Genomic DNA, 16,132 nt, shown 5'->3' with positions numbered 1-16,132 from the left:
GGTCGGTAAGGAAAACTCAGTGATTTCGAACGTAGCCTAGCGTACTCATCACGTGTCACTTGAGTAACAGTTACATCAGAGACATTTCAGGCCTTCTAAAGCCGCCCAAGTCGACAGCTAGTGATGTGACTGTGAAGTGGAAATGTGAAAGAATAGCCACAGCTAAACGAAGACTAAGCAGACACTATGAACTGACGGTCTGGGACTGTACAGCATTGCGGAGGTGAATGTAAAAAAATTACATGAAATCAGCGGAAGGAATCACTCGTGAGTTCCAAAGAGCTATCAGCAGTCCAGCTAGCGCAATTACTCTGTGCAAGAAGTTAAAACGAATGAGATACATTGGTCGAGCAGTTCCCTATAATTATTAGCACTCCGTCTTCAGGCCACGAGTGGCCTACCGGGACCATCCGACCGCCGGGTCATCCTCAGAGTAGGATGCGGATAGGTAGGGCGTGGGGTCATCACACCGCTCTCCCGGTCGTTATGATGCTATTCTTGACCGAAGCCGCTGCTAGTCGGTCGAGTAGCTCCTTAATTGGCAACACGAGGCTGAGTGCACCCCGAAAAATGGCAACAGCGCATGGCGGCCTGGGTGGTCACCCATCCAAGTGCCGACCCCGCCCGACAGCGCTTAACTTCGGTATTCTCACGGGAACCGGTGTATCCACTGCGGCAAGGCCGTTGCCGAGCAGCTCCCCATAAGCCACACTGTTTTGTAGCCAGTGCTGAACGACGCTTAAGGTGGTGGAAGGGGAGCCTTTGGACAACGAACGACTGGAATTGATTGATTCTAAGTGATGAATCACGCTATACATTGTGGCAGTCCGTTGGGAGGGTTAGGATTTGGCGAATGTCAGGAGAACGTAACTATGTGTAGTGACAACGGGGAAGTACGGGAGATGTGGTATTACGGTATGGTGTTGTTGTTCGTGGATAGCTTCTGTCCACCTTACTGCGCTAAGAGAAACGCTATTTGTGGAGCAACATGATCACATTTGACAGGCTTGTGAGCTGCGTACAACAGAGGAACCGTTCGGAGACAATTATTATTTGTCTTATCAGCATGCATCTTGTCAGCAAGCAGCATCTACGGGCAATGGTTTGTGGGCAATAACATTCCTGAAATGGACTGTCCTTATGTAGACTCCCAACCTGAATCCAATGGAAAACTGAACACCTTCGTGATGAGTTAGAACGTCGAGACCCCAGCGCCCCACTTCACTACGTTCTCTGGTTTCGGCGCTTGAGGAATAATGGGCTACCATTCCTCCACAGATATTGAGACACCTCACTAAAAGCGTCCGCAGCAAAGAATTGAATTGAATTTTTTGGGGGAAGAGACCCAACAGCGAGCTCATCGGTCTCATTGGATTAGGGATGAACGGGGAAGGAAGTCGGCCGTGCCCTTTTTGAAAGGAACCATCCTGGCATTTGCCTGGAGCGATTTAGGGAAATCACGGAAAACCTAAATCAGGATGGCCGGATGCGGGATTGAACCGCCGTCCTCCCGAATGCGAGTCCAGTGTGCTTACCACTGCACCACCTCGGTCGGTCCCGCAGCAAAGCTCAAGCCGTCATAAAGGCGATGAATGGACTCACTCCATATTAATGTCCACTAACAGGTGTCCGGATACTTCTGTTCAGTTAATGTATTGCTGTGCTCCAGACGTACCCTTCAGAAATGTCTTCCTCTGCTTCACATGAATGTCTGATGTCAGTAGAGCTGTTTAATTGAAGAATGTTTTCTTTTTCGTGTTAATCTCATTTTGATATCGTCCTTGCTTCGGCCACCGTATACAATGCGCTTCGAAGTAGCAGAATTTTTTGACTCCCTCCAATAGTGCGTCATTTCGAATTTTAATGTTAAGCAAGTCGAATCTAACATACATCCGACCAGAAGGACTGTGTCGCCTTCAATCCTTAGCATTAACGTCCACTCCCCTGTGACATTTACTGTTTTTCCTAAATTTTCAGCCGGCCGCTGTGGCCGAGTGGTTCTAGGCGCTTCAGTCCGGAACCGCGCTGCTGCTACGGTCGCAATTCGAATCCTGCCTCGGGCATGGATGTGTGTGCTGTCCTCAGGTTAGTTAGGTTTAAGTAATTCTAAGTCTAGGGGACTCATAAACTCAGGTGTTAAGTCCCATAATACTTAGCACCATTTAAACCTAAATTTTCTGTGAGTACATTTATTGATACGATGTTCACGTTAATCTACATTCATGCCTTACACCCTCCTTATCACGAAATTACCTTCCTTTACGTTCGACTATTGTTACTCCCATTTGAGTTTTGTAGGTTATTCGTCTGTCTATTTACTTTAATTTTCTAAGGGTAGTGAACATCTTATTTCACCTTAAACTGTCGAAGGCTTCCGCTAGGTCCACAAATACAAGAAGATATTTTGATATTTCTTCAGACCTCCTTCTATTAACAAGAAGAATTCAAAATTTCTTCTCTGTTATATTGTCCCTTCCTGAAACCAAATTGGTCTTCCACCAGTACTCCAGTTTTTCTGTTCTTCTGTAAATGATAATGGATGCCAAATTAGAAGTGTCAATTATCGGACTAGTCGTCAATTTTTGCTTGTATCCACACGTGCATTCTTTTGCAATGTGATGATAACGATTTTCTAGACATCCGATGCTAAGCCACTGGTTTCATGAATTTTTCATACCAGACGTATGTCAAAATCCTAAGGCAATTACAGTCGTGCTGGGCATACGGCTCTGGTGATCAAGGCACTGATGCTTAACTTTTGAGTGGGACAGAAGAGACAGAAAAACAGTGAGTGTGTGAAAAAAATGGTATGCTAGGAGGGAAATAATTTCCTTACAGATGAATCAAGATTATTAATCATAATTGAAGACGAAGTAACGGAGAGCGGCAGACACATTTATGTGGAAGACGCATAGGCCTCAGATGAGATGGGAGTGACAAACGTAAAAGTTGTAGACTAATATTGATGACTTTTCCTGAGAAAAAAGTTGGCGGCTGCATGGCATAAATTCAGAAAGACAGCAGTACAATAAGGTATGTTCACGATTATGTGGAACGGTTTATATTTACTTCTTAATGGCCAGAATTTACCTTAGTTCGATTTAGAATCTAGTAAATCACACTGCAAAACAGAATAGGAGTTATAGTGAACCGATGGTCCCATAGAATCACTGACCATTGTCATACCATATTTCACACTACAAAATGTACGCCAAAATTTCTTATTTATTCACAAATTAAATGTACAAAAGTGCATACCACAAAATGTAACCAGTAGTCGTTACATTTTGTAAATGACTGAAAAATATAGGTTAAAAACCATAAATAATTTACATTAATCGGCTGCACGCTTGACAGAGCCATCACCGTACTAGTCCATTCCTTTGTTTCATACCCTTTACGGCAATAGCATTGCCTAGCTGAAAGTCACAAACCAAACCATGACGTGGCTTGTGTGTCTCAACGATACAGACAGTCGCTCCGTAGATGCAACTACTGCGAAGAGACCGGAGTGACATGTCGTTTCGAAGAGATGCAGCAACCCAGCAACCTTTTCAGTAGTTACGGGGGCAACAGTCTGGATGATTGGTTGATCTGACATTATAACATTAGCCATTAGTGGCGTTGCTGTGTTTGTACAGCGAACCGCTGAAAGCAAAGGGTAACTACAGCCGTTATATCTCCCGAGGCACGCAGCTCTACTGTAGGCTTAATGACGATGGCATAATCTTGATCACTATGTTCCAGAGATAAAATAGTCCCCCATTCGGATCTCTAAGCGCGTAATACCCAGGAGGCTGTTGTCAGGTAAAACTGGGAAGTGGATAGGACCGCGTTAGATTTAGCGATAATTAGGGAAGTACGGTGGCAGGAAGAACGGGACTTCTGAACAGATGGAAACAGAGTTACCAACAAAAATAAAACAGTGATAATGAAGCAATGGGTACATTATTGAAAAATAGTATAAACATGCGCGTAAGCTACTATGAACACTCTTACGAATGCAGTATAGAAACTAACATTTTTAAGGAAGACGAAAGTTTAAGTGTGATTTGGGACTGGAGTTCGGTACCAGGAAAAGGAAGAGAATAAAAAATAGCGGGTGAACATGAACTGCGCAGAAAGGAGTGACTAGGGAAGCCACCTAGTAGATTTTTGCATAGAGCATAATTTAATCATTGCCAATACTTTAAGAATCGTCGAAGGAAGCTGTATACTAGAACATACCTACAGACACTGGAAGATTTCAAATAGATTAGATAATAGTAAATAAGAGATTTCGAAACCACATTTAAAATTTAAAATATTTTCACGGGCAGATACGGACTTTGGCCGTTATTTATTGCTTACGCAATGCAGATTAAAACTGAAATAACTGCAGAAAGGTTGTAAATTAAAGCGTTGGGATCTAGAGAAATTGAAAGAACCATAGTTGCAAAGCGAACATTAGGTAATGATCGGCTGAAACATGGGAACCGGATACAATGAAAGACGAATGGATAATTTTTAGAGATAAAATAGTGCAGGCAGCAGGAGATCAAATTCGTGAAAAGAACACGCCCAACAGAAACCGATGGATTACACACGATGTACAGAATTTAATTGACAAAAGGAGAAAACGCGAAAGTGCAACAAACGAAGCAAGCATAAGGGAATATAGAGATCCAAAAACAAGATTCACAGAAAGCGTAAAATGGCATTCAACGGGCTTGTCCAGTGGTAACACCGGTTCGAGTCAGATCACCGAAGTTAAGCGCTGTAGACCTCGGATAGCACATGGATGGGTGACCGTCCGGGACTGCCGATCGCTGTTGGCAAGCAGGGTGCAATCAGTCCTTGTGAGGCCGATAGCGAAGGTTCACGACTGAGAAGTAGCGGCTCCATCACGAAAGTTGACAACGGCCGGGAGAGCGGTGTGCTGACGACATGCCTTTCCACATCCGCATCCGGTGAAGCCGATCGACGGAGAATTCCAATCCGGTCCGCTGATACCGTTGGGTTGGTATAATCTGAGGCCTGTTCGCCGGAGTAAAGTGGCCTTACAGGAATTACTAGAGCAGAATCGCAAAGCCGTAGAAAAGTCCATGCCTACGGTAAAGATACACTCCTGGAAATGGAAAAAAGAACACATTGACACCAGTGTGTCAGACCCACCATACTTGCTCCGGACACTGCGAGAGGGCTGTACAAGTAATGATCACACGCACGGCACAGCGGACACACCAGGAACCGCGGTGTTGGCCGTCGAATGGCGCTAGCTGCGCAGCATTTGTGCACCGCCGCCGTCAGTGTCAGCCAGTTTGCCGTGGCATACGGAGCTCCATCGCAGTCTTTAACACTGGTAGCATGCCGCGACAGCGTGGACGTGAACCATATGTGCAGTTGACGGACTTTGAGCGAGGGCGTATAGTGGGCATGCGGGAGGCCGGGTGGACGTACCGCCGAATTGCTCAACACGTGGGGCGTGAGGTCTCCACAGTACATCGATGTTGTCGCCAGTGGTCGGCGGAAGGTGCACGTGCCCGTCGACCTGGGACCGGACCGCAGCGACGCACGGATGCACGCCAAGACCGTAGGATCCTACGCAGTGCCGTAGGGGACCGCACCGCCACTTCCCAGCAAATTAGGGACACTGTTGCTCCTGGGGTATCGGCGAGGACCATTCGCAACCGTCTCCATGAAGCTGGGCTACGGTCCCGCACACCGTTAGGCCGTCTTCCGCTCACGCCCCAACATCGTGCAGCCCGCCTCCAGTGGTGTCGCGACAGGCGTGAATGGAGGGACGAATGGAGACGTGTCGTCTTCAGCGATGAGAGTCGCTTCTGCCTTGGTGCCAATGATGGTCGTATGCGTGTTTGGCGCCGTGCAGGTGAGCGCCACAATCAGGACTGCATACGACCGAGGCACACAGGGCCAACACCCGGCATCATGGTGTGGGGAGCGATCTCCTACACTGGCCGTACACCACTGGTGATTGTCGAGGGGACACTGAATAGTGCACGGTACATCCAAACCGTCATCGAACCCATCGTTCTACCATTCCTAGACCGGCAAGGGAACTTGCTGTTCCAACAGGACAATGCACGTCCGCATGTATCCCGTGCCACCTAACGTGCTCTAGAAGGTGTAAGTCAACTACCCTGGCCAGCAAGATCTCCGGATCTGTCCCCCATTGAGCATGTTTGGGACTGGATGAAGCGTCGTCTCACGCGGTCTGCACGTCCAGCACGAACGCTGGTCCAACTGAGGCGCCAGGTGGAAATGGCATGGCAAGCCGTTCCACAGGACTACATCCAGCATCTCTACGATCGTCTCCATGGGAGAATAGCAGCCTGCATTGCTGCGAAAGGTGGATATACACTGTACTAGTGCCGACATTGTGCATGCTCTGTTGCCTGTGTCTATGTGCCTGTGGTTCTGTCAGTGTGATCATGTGATGTATCTGACCCCAGGAATGTGTCAATAAAGTTTCCCCTTCCTGGGACAATGAATTCACGGTGTTCTTATTTCAATTTCCAGGAGTGTACATGCTTCCTAATAATAATTTAAAGAGACCTTTGGAGAAAAGAGATACACTTGTATGAATATTAAGAGCTCAGGTGGCAAGTTAGTACTAAGTAAAGAAGAAAATACTGAATCCTAAAGGAATATTTAGAAGGTTTACACAAGGGAAACTAAATGGAAGACAGTATCACAGAAAGGGAGGAGGTAGTAGCTGAGTTATACTATTTCGGCAGCAGAATAACTGATGAAGGCAGAAGTATTCTACAGAGGACATAGAAATCAAACTGCCGATAGCAAGAGAAACATTTCTGAAAAAGGAATAAAATTTAATATCTAATTTAAATGTAAGTGTTAGGAAACTTTTTCGGAAGGTAACTGTCTGAAGTGTATCCTTGTACGTAAGTGAAACGTGGACGATAAACAATTCAGAGAGGCGGAGAATTAAAGTTTTTGAAACGTGGTATTACAGAATCATGCTGAATATTTGATGGGTAGATGAGTTACTGAATCTTAGTGGAGAAAAAAGAAATATATGGCACAGCTTGACTTAAAGAAGGGATCTGTTAATAGAACACATCCTGAGGAATTAAGGAGTCATCGGTATTGGTAATGGATGAAAGTTAGAAGGGGAGGAGGGGCGGATTGACTCCAGCAAATTGGTTAAAATAGATGGAGCTCGTAGCAGTAATGCAAAAATGAAGGGGCTTGCACAGGATAGACTTACGTGAAACCTACGACAACAACGAAGTCTTACTTTTTCGTGGAAAGTTCTTTCACAGCGATGCCGTGTGCTCTAGGATGATATTTGCTTCATCCGGAAAATTTTAGACGTCATTTATATTCTAAGTCTATAATAATATATGTTACAAAAGAGGGAAATCGTACAGGAACCCCTAATTTTCTTGAATTTGTGTCATTTAGTTACATAGCTCGAGTTGAATACATTTCACTTAAATGACGTCAACAAAAGAAGAAGTCTCATTTGTTCAAACGGCTCTGAGCACTATGGGACTTAACATCTCAGGTCATCAGTCACCTAGAACTTAGAACTACTTAAACCTAACTAACCTAAGGACATCACACACATCCATGCCCGAGGCAGGATTCGAACCTGCAACCGTAGCGGTCGCGCGGTTCCAGACTGAAGCGCCAAGAACCGCTCGGCCACCAGCGGCCGGCAGTCTCATTTGTTCTTGTCTTTTAATTAACTAAAATAAGAGTAAAATCACTTATCCCTTTCAGAATGAGCAGTCCATGTTTAGGCAATTACCGACCTCGTTTGTTCACACTCCTTCTGTAAAGTGATGATAATATATTAATAACAACAACATTTACTATACCTTCTTTTGCGAATACAATTTTCACAATGCATACAAAACGAGGGAATACCTGTCATTTAAATAAATATGGTGTTGTATGTGCTATAGTCTCTGTCTGCAACTTCGAACGACGCGTGCTGCGGCGCATTTGCCTATCTAAAATCTGTTTTATGTAGACTGGAGTTAAATATACCTGTGATTTCTACTTTAAAAATATATTATTAATATTTCTTACGTATCAGTGCGTGACCTGTGCACCAGATGTGAAGTAGCGAGTGACTATATTTTTCATTGCAAACTCAATGGATTACATACGATGAGTATTTCAAAATGGTTCTGAGCACTATGGGAGATGAGTATTGCAATTCGAAACATAATAGTATCTGTAAATAATAATATAAATATAACTAGCTTTTTACCAAGTACCGAAGTGAGAATAAAATAATTTATAGAAAAAGGCTTGAGAAATATTTAGAGCTTCTTTTCACGTCTCACGCAAAGTGAAAAGGCCCGAATGTGCTGCGCCATTGGACGGTATCTGTTTGATGAAACAGATTCTGTTTTATGTGCTGCGGTTTTCATCGCGCTGTTTCTGTCGACGCAGTGCGCCGAACGTCTTACACCGCTATCACTGCGATGAGGGCGGCGGACGTTTGCTGACATATTGCAGTTTTGGTGGGCTTAGTTTGTGCATGCGCAATACCAACATCCTGCAGCTGCGTCGGTAACTCTGTAAATGACAGGCTATGATTTGATGACACCCTCTATCGGTCCTAGCCACAGCTAGCTCGCCGCAAAGTTAATTTAGTACCTAATTAATGAGTGAGGTCGCGTTTAGCCAGCTCCCCGCGAGTTGTACACCATGCGATGGAAATTCTGCCTGCATTAATTAAGATAGTTTGTGCAGGCGGCACGTGCCAGCGTACTGCTACAATACCAGCGGCAAATGGATAGCCAGTAATACACCGTAACTTTAACCTTGCGGACGTCAACTTGTTTGCGAAGGTACACACAACTTAGTGCTTAACTTTTAATGAGCGGAAAGGACAATACAAATTTCATAATCTGGCGGACTAAGCGTGGGCGGAAGATTAAACAAAAGACACAACTTGCTAGAACTGTGAAAAGTGAGATCAGAAGCGATGTTCTTAATCTATTCGAGTCAGTCACCGTAAAGGCGCCAAGACGTGGGTGTGAGCTGATTCAGCCGATCCATTGGGTTAAAAATAGGAGTTGTTTTTCCCGGTAGAGAATTAAAAGTTTTTCAACGGTCTGCCACAGGCGTATGATATACAAAAGTGCTAATCCAGAAGCGTTGTGGACCCTTTACCTTTTCATGTACCCATCCAAGAGAAGTTTCACGTACGACCTTCACTGGGCACTGGGAGGAGTTAACTTCATCCCGATTTAGGTTTTCCGGTCTTTCTCTAAATGTATTAAACCGAATGTAGGGATAGTTGCTCTATACATCACTCAGTGAATTTTCTTCCACACCGTTCGCCAATCTCAGCACGTGCAACGTCGTTGAAGGGACGTTAAACCCCAAACTTCCTCCCTTCTTTGACTGTCAGAGACGTGTAATGGCGTTTCGAACGAGATTTCCTGTTGAAAATGATGGTGACGATGATGGTGATTGTGATGTGTGCTCCCCATTAGGGTGGTCTATCATGACAAGTTCAGCATTTTCGTAGCTGCGTATAATGCATTTATCTTGCTGCCATGAGTTAACTGGTATCTTTTTCTTCCTCTAGTACTCTTCCGAGTCTAGTGCTTCCTCTACTATGCATCTATTCTTCCTAAGTGTCCCAACCAACTTTTTTTTCTCCCCTTAATTGTTTCGGCCAACGGCTCCGTCCGGTTCCCGTCAGATCACCGAAGTTAAGCGCTATTGGGCTGAGCTAGCACTTGGAAGGGTGACCATCCGGTCTGCCGAGCGCTGTTGGCAAGCGCAGTGCGCTCAGCCCTTGTGAGGCAAACTGAGAAGCTACTTGATTGAGAAGTAGCGGCTCCGGTCTCGGAAACTGACATACGGCCGGTAGAGCGATGTGTTGACCACATGCCCCTCCATATCCGCATCCAGTGACGCCTGTGGGCTGAGGATAACACGGCAGCCAGTCGGTGCCTTTGGGCCTTCATGGCCTGTGCGGGAGGAGTTTAGTTTAGTTAGTTTTTAATTGTTTCGAGTCTTTGTATTTTCTTGTTCACCTTTTCTAACACAGACTCATTCCTATTTCATCTGTCCGTTTCATACGTTCCATTCTTCTCCATATCCACCTCTCAAAAGCATCTAAGCATTTATCCTCTTTCTTTCTCCGACGTGTCCATATTTCTTTACTATATAGGGCAACACTCGATACAATAGACTTCACCAATCTTTTCCGTAATGGACCACAGAAAATATTCCACCTTCAGTAAAACATTTCTTTTGCAATAGCTATCCTTTTTTTAGTTCTTGGTCACACTAATTGCCGAGCGGTTCTAGGCGCTTCAGTCTGGAACCGCGCGACCGCTGCGGTCGCACGTTCGAACCCTGCCTCGGGCATGGATGTGTGTGACGTCCTTAGGTTAGTTAGGTTTAAGTAGTTCTAAATTCTAGGGGACTGATGACCTCAGATGTTAAGTCCCATAGTGTTCAGAGCCATTTCATTTTTCACACTAATTACTCTGCATCCTAGGTACGGGAGGATATGACCTTGTTCCATCACTAATTTTCACTTTTATCGTCGTTGATTACCCTGCATAAATTATTACCTTAGATTGCTTCACTTTTATCTTCATTCCATATTCCTCACAGCTGAGGTTCCGTTCTTTTAACGTATTGTCATCTGTCTTTTCACTTCCACTTAGTACTTCATGTCATTAGCAAGTCTTATAATTCCTTCTATCTTTGCACCACTCTTTTGCTGGAAGTATTTTAGAATTAAATCGTCTAAATACATATTAAACAGAGTAGGTGAAGTTGGATGCCACCTGGTGGCGTAGCGGGCACGTGACACGATAAGAAAAGTATGTAAGTAGAGCAGACACGGACGTGGAATCACCCTACCGAAAATTTGGTCTGAAAATGGGAAAATCCATTGCGATAAGCGACTTTGACAAAAGACAGATTATTATTACGCAGAGCCTATGAACGAGTATCTCGAAATCGGCGAAGTTGCCCGAATGTTCACTTGCTACTGTCGTGAGCATCAACGGTAGTAAAGAGGTGGAAGGACAGTGAAACAACCATTAGACGCTAAATGGTTGAATGTCCACGACTCTTCACAGAACGTGCGGTTCGGAGGCCAGTCTGTTCTATAAAGTATGATAGCTGGTGATCTGTGGCATCTCTGTCCAAAGAGTGCAATGGTGATGCACGCACAAGTGTTTCAGAGCACACCGTGCACCTTAAATTGTTGAACATGGAGTTCCGCAGCAGACCACCCCTATGTGTTCACATGTTGATCCAACGACATCGTCAATTACTATTGTAGCCGGCACTGGACCATCGGGATTCGACTGTCGATCAGTGGAAACGAGTCGGCTCTTCGGGTGAATCACATTCTACTTCACTAGGTCGATAGTCGTCTCCACAAACGCCGCTATCGATGTGTACGGCGATTCGAAACATGCAGTGCGCCACGGCCACAGGCTGGTGGGAGCAGTATTATGGTATCGGAGGCATTCTCCTGCGCTTGCGTGGGACCTGTGGTAGTAATCGAAGACACACTGACAACTGCGAACCACTTGCATCCCTTCATGATTGATGTCTTCCCCGACGGCGATGTCATCTTTCAGTAGTATAGTTGTCCGCATCTCAGCATCAGAACCGTGCTACAGTGGTTTCAGGAGCATTATAGTGAACTCATGTTAATGCCTCGGCGACCGAATTCACCTCATGTAAATCCTATGGAACTCATCTCGGTCGCTATCGAGCGCCATCACCGCATACGCAGATCCGTAGCCCGTTAATTACGCGAATTGTATGACCTGTGCCTAGACGTCTAATGTCACATACCTCCACAAACCTATCAACAAACTCTCGGATCCCTGATACGCAGAATCAATTGTGTATTTCGTTCCAAAGACGGATGAATAAACTATTAAACAGGTGGTCATAACGTTTTGACTCATCAATGTATAAGAGTTGCGGTTTGGCTGTTACTGATAATTGGGGAAAGATACCTGGTAAAAGATGGGGAAGTGTGTATGTGTCTTGTTGATTTGGCAAAAGGTTTTGGTAGAGTTCAGTGGATAAAACTTTTAAATGTTGTGAAGAAGATCGAAATTAATTGGAAGAAAAGGAGTCTGTGGGGAGGAGGTCGTGATAAACCCGTTTCGCTGGAAAATTGTTGCCTAATTTTCTGTGCTATGTATCTAGTAAACTGCCTAGTAGTCTATGGTACGTGCCGAGGAATAGAACAGGTGTTTTTTTGCAACGTATTCAGAGACGGATACCCTAACTGTCATTCGATAGCGGTCCTCCTCTATTTCTGTTCATAGTCCTTATAAGTGCGTGAAGTATCATCGCGGAGATGGGTGACTGGAATATACCTCTAGATCTACGGCTGTTGCCTGCAGAGTATCAGATTGTACTTCGTTTGTACTATATATGATTCCGTTTCATTTATGGGTGCAGTGTGGGAACGATAACAGCTTATACGCCTCTGTGCAAGCCGTTATTACTACAATTTTCTCTTCATAATATTCTTATAGTCTACTGTGAAGATTGGTTCTCGGAAGTTTCTAAGTTTGTTTATGTCCAAAAGATTAACAAAATCGGGAAAACTGGAAAACTAACAATAAAAAGAGAACACACACATTTTTATTATCTGTGTAGTAAATAAGAATTCTCTCGTTCTGCTAAACCGAGGCCACTGACTATTCTTTTATATTTTCACGTAGTAACCAAACTTGTGTCCAAATTCGTAAGCGGGGCCCCCAATTAAGTGCAACACTTAGCACTAAAACCATGTTTATTACTAATATCAACGTATAGCCAGAACAGAACTGAACTCCTGAAAAGAAAACGCGGTTATTTATACAAATATCGAAACGTCCAGAATATACAAACATTACTAACACAAGAAATTTCGACAACCTGCCAGTTAAATATTAAATGACAAATAATTGGGAGTGGTCTTTATTAAATGACAAATAATTGGGAGTGGTCGGGTTTGAACTGGCCACCCACAGCTCACCAGCCAGAAAAATTAGCTGCTACATCATACAGCATGCAGCGCAACTTGCGGCAGTATTAAATGTAGATTATAGTAATTGGTTTCTATTGGACAATTACTGATGAAACGTTAGGCTGGAGAAAAAATATGTCAACTTTCTTGGTAGAACAGAAGATACAACTTCTCGAAGACACCGGGAATAAATAAAAGAAAATTACTAATTTTTTTTTACAATAAGACTGCGTTTTGTTGGCAGGACACTTAGAAAATGTAACAGAGTTACTAAAGAGACTGTCTACACTACGCTTGTCCGCCCTTTTGTAGAGTACTGCCATGCTGTGTGGGTTCGTTACCAGATAGGATTAACGGAGTACATTGAGAAAATCCAAAGAAGGACAGCAAGTCTTGTACTATCGCGAAATATGGGAAAGAATGGCACTGAAATGATACAGGATTTGGGGTGGACATCATTAAAACAATCCGCCCCGATAGCTGAGTTGTCAGCGTGACGGATTTCCGTCGTACGGGCCCGGGTTCGATTCCCGGCTGGGTCGGGGATTTTCTCAGCTCAGGGACTGGGTGTTGTGCTGTCTTCATCATAATTTCATCCCCATCCGGCGCTCAGGTCGCCCAATGTGGCTTCGAATGTGATAAGACCTGCACCGAGGCGGCCTTACCTGCTCCGCAAGGGGCCTCTCGGCCAATGACGCGAAACGCTCATTTCCATTTCATCATTAAAACAAAGGCGTTTTTCCTTGCGGCGGTATCTCTCACGATATTTAAATCACCAGCTTATTCCTCCGGATCCGAAAATATTTTATTGACGTCGACCTGCATAGGGAGAAACGATCATCATAACAAAGTAAGGGATATCAGAGCTTGGACGGAGAGACATGTTCGTTTTTTCTGCGCACTGTTCGACATTGGAATAATAGAGAATTACTGTGAAGGTTGTTCGACGAACCCAGTGGCAGGCAATTAAGTATGATTTGCGAGGTATCTATGTAGATGTAGGTGTACATTTCATGGTAACGTTTATCAGCAGCCAGATGGCCTAGCAGTGGGATCAAGTGTACCAGCTACCGTAGTTGATACAGACATAAATCACTTGGAACAAATACTGTTTGGCACCCAAGAACCTTGCCTAAAGAAAATTTATTTTATAGAGGCATATTGCTGTCGCACTACTGCTTATCAGAGAGCTTGCCAAAGATATAGCGGGCATTCTAAATTGCTTCAATAGCCTACATTAGAAAGTTAATTTTACTTTTGAATATGAACAAAACAAGAATATCTTCTATCCGATCCTAAATAGCACAAGACACAACAATAAATACCTATGTCTGTAAACGGCATGTACAAACTTACTATCAACTTTCTTCCTGACCAACACGTTAAGGAAGGGATTGCTGCCATCCTTTTCTACCTCGATTGTGAAACGAATATTTGGATGGATTTCATTGTATTGTTCTAAAAAGCCGTTCAAATTCCCACTTCCATGCGGCCACACAACAAAAGTATCGTATATGTACCAGAAAAAGCACGAAAATTTCAGTGTCAGCGACTCCAAAGCACATTCCTCAAAGTATTCCTTAAAAATATTGGCAATAATGAGTGACAATGCAACTCCAGGAGCCTGTTCATAGTGCTGGTCATTGAATAAAAAATAAGTGAAAGGCAAGACCTGTCGAAATAGGTTTGTTAATTCAAAATCAAACACGACCTCAACCGTAACGAATCAGAGGAACAGGAGTGAAGAGCGTGACTACATCAAAAGTTTCTAAACTATCAGAGTGATTCAAACGCAATCCCTCTTATCGACGTAAGAAATCCGTCGAGTTCATAATGTGATGCACGCAACGAACCTACTAGTGGGGTCAATAGAATAACAAGATGTTTTGATACACTGTATGTTGCAGCACTAGGACGAGTTTGGGGCCTCGGTGCTGTTGTAGGGACCACACCTTCTTCCGTAGACAACGGCAAACGACCCCTTCAGCCGCTTTCATTTTACAGCCTCCTGGTCGTTTCTTTTTGAATGACCCTGATAGATGGACGTTTGTATTATGCGTGCTACAGCTGCAGCCCAATCCATACTTGGCGCGGTTCCCAGCTATCGGCGAGGACGGAAGTGAAGCTGCAGGTTTAGACAGGGCCGGTTTAGGGCACAACCGACACAAGTGGCCGCTTTGTGCGCTAAGCTGAGAGCGTCGCCAGAGATGCCACAGTGCAAAATTTTACTCGATGTATCATAATTAGTAGCGAAACCTCAGACGGGTAAACGTATACGGTTATGGAAGAAAACGTTGCGGTAAACATGGATCCGCGAACCAGTCATTTGCCAGATACAGGTGCTGGGCAAAAATATGGAAACATTAAAAACGCAACAAATTACCAGGAATTAACATTAGAAACAGCTTCCAGTGGTGTCGGAATGAACAAATACAGATCCTGTATGGTTTTCAACGGAATCGTGTACCAGTCCTCCTGCAAAATATTGACAAGTTCAGGCAACGAAGTGGATAGCGATGACACACACTGAGTAGTAAAAAGGCTCAGTAATAGTGATACCTGGTGGCTGTGGTGGCCAGGGGAGACACGGCAATTCATCCTCGTGCTCACAAAACCAGTCCTGGACGATACGATACGAGCTGTATGTAAAGGTCCGTAATCGTCATATAACATGGCATAACCATTGGGGAACAATTATTGTACTATGGGATGGACCCTGCCATCCAAAATTGTCACATAATCCTTGGCAGTGATGCGACTTTGCAAAGTAACCATAGGGCCCCATGCAATACCGCACCGAGCGAGGTGGCGCAGTGGTTAGCACACTGGACTCGCATTCGGGAGGACGACGGTTCAATCCCGTCTCCGGCCATCCTGATTTAGGTTTTCCGTGATTTCCCTAAATCGCTACAGGCAAATGCCGGGATGGTTCCTTTGAAAGGGCACGGCCGATTTCCTTCCCCATCCTTTCCTCACCCGACCTTGCGCTCCGTCTCTAATGACCTCGTTGTCGACGGGACGTTAAACACTAATCTCCTCCTCCTCCATGCAATACCGCTATATGCCTGCCCAAATCATCATCGAACCCCCGCCATTTTTTATTCTTCTGACGTAAACTCGGCCGGAAGTTGGGAACAG

At 44.6% G+C, this 16,132-nt stretch overlaps 1 pseudogene; it reads right to left on the bottom strand.

Annotated features, from left to right (window-relative positions):
* Nucleotides 1–571: 571 nt before the first annotated feature.
* On the bottom strand, nt 572–689 carry LOC126471894 (5S ribosomal RNA; annotated as a pseudogene).
* Nucleotides 690–16,132: the final 15,443 nt, after the last annotated feature.

Source organism: Schistocerca serialis, chromosome 3, assembly GCF_023864345.2.
Source record: "Schistocerca serialis cubense isolate TAMUIC-IGC-003099 chromosome 3, iqSchSeri2.2, whole genome shotgun sequence".
NCBI classification, from domain to species: domain Eukaryota; kingdom Metazoa; phylum Arthropoda; class Insecta; order Orthoptera; family Acrididae; genus Schistocerca; species Schistocerca serialis.
This window is presented reverse-complemented; position numbering and strand designations above follow the sequence as displayed.